We start from the raw sequence: 1,700 nt of genomic DNA, 5'->3' as shown, positions 1-1,700 counted from the left end.
TTTCTTTAATAAATTTTCCAGCTTCCAGACTGTGGCAGCTTGAAAAACGCCCCCTTTGGTTCAAGGGACTCAGAGCATGAAGACCAAGCTTGAAGTAAAGATGAGAGAAGGGGAAGAGGAGGATACTTATTCGGGTGAAAGCATGACATGACATTAAAGAAGTGGGGAGCAAAACTAGATGGGAGATGAAGGAGAAGAGAGGCCCTGCAGCTCAGGGCTTTTCTACAGCATCAAGCCCTGTGTTAGAACCGCTGAGATCACTTTACAGAGCATTAACAGCCTCTCCCTCTGTCGGCTCCCGGCTTCTGGGAGTTAGACAGCCGTGCACTTATGCAAAGGTAGTCTATCATTCCCAGCCTGCCAAGCAGCCATGCCTTGAAAACACACAACAATGAAAGCTATCACTGAACGGACACTTAATAAACCGGTTGTCTCCGCCTCTGGGAAGTTAAATCAAGAGCTGTAGTCAAAACCACATTAGTTGAATCTAAATCAATTCTGAAAATAGTCTTTCTAAAGGGAAAAATAATGCTTTAGAAGTTGGAGAAGTCTATAGAGGCGTATCTATCCAGCGGTGATAAAATCTTTGATGGATGAGGTCAAATACTTCATCAAAGGTCTCCCAGCCTATTTTCCCAGTATAAATTTAGATCTTTGACAGGCATTACGTGGAGGATTATGTGCTTGTTATCCGTTACTGTGGCCTCATTGAGCGGCCCTGGACCGATAATCAATATGACCAAGCTAGAAAGGCAGACTTTACATATCAATCTGTTTGTCGGCCTGATAGTTTCCAGCCGCACCGTGAGATGTAACGGTCTGGAGATCTGGCTGCGAGACAGAAGCCGAAGACGAGGCTTTGATCAAATGTTTTTCCTCGGGTGTTTTGGATATGAAAGAGAAAAAGGGCGAAGAAAGGGTCGCTTTCATTTTGGCAATATTTTAGCTCCTTTTTGCAGTCTAATTATTAACATATTCTTAAAGGTGCTGATCAGAAATCTTGTAAAAGATTGTTTTTTTTTCCATTGTTCATCCTGCCTTCTGACCAGTTCTGTCTTCCTCCTTGTTCTCTCTTTGGTGAACAAAACTACTGCTCTGCTTTGTCCACACAGGACCTCATTTTCACTTCATTAGTGCAGAATCACAAAGGGAAAGAAAACAAATCAAATATCTCCTTTTGAAAACAGCACAGTCTGAAACAATGCAATCTCCTATCGACCAAATGCGGCTACGAATCCATTTTATTTATGTAACTTTTCACGCATATCAGCTTGATCAGTCAGATAATCACTTGTTTGATCAAATTATAAATTTGCAAAGAGGTGTGTTAGGATTTAAAAACACTACCTCATTATTATTTCTACTGGTGACATGCTGTGGATTTGCTTTATCATGACCTTTGCAGAGCTGGGATGCATAAAACATGCATTTCCATGAGTGTCTGGATTGTGTTCAGACCGATGCACCAAAAAGCCCAATCACTCTGTCGCATGTCATTATGCATCCAGTAAGTGTGGTGAATTTAACTGTCATCCTTAAGCCCCTTTCACCTATTTTGCCGCGATGTTATTATTTTTTGATTGTGTTACTGGTTGTGACAAGCGTAGCGGGACGTGACACCCTGTAGTCTCACATTACTCTTCATCACCAGAGAGCCGCTCGCAGTAGCAGTCAGTCACTCACTCGCTCAGTCAGTCAGG

This window comes from Perca flavescens, chromosome 22 (assembly GCF_004354835.1).
Source record: "Perca flavescens isolate YP-PL-M2 chromosome 22, PFLA_1.0, whole genome shotgun sequence".
Classification (NCBI taxonomy): domain Eukaryota; kingdom Metazoa; phylum Chordata; class Actinopteri; order Perciformes; family Percidae; genus Perca; species Perca flavescens.
This window is presented reverse-complemented; position numbering follows the sequence as displayed.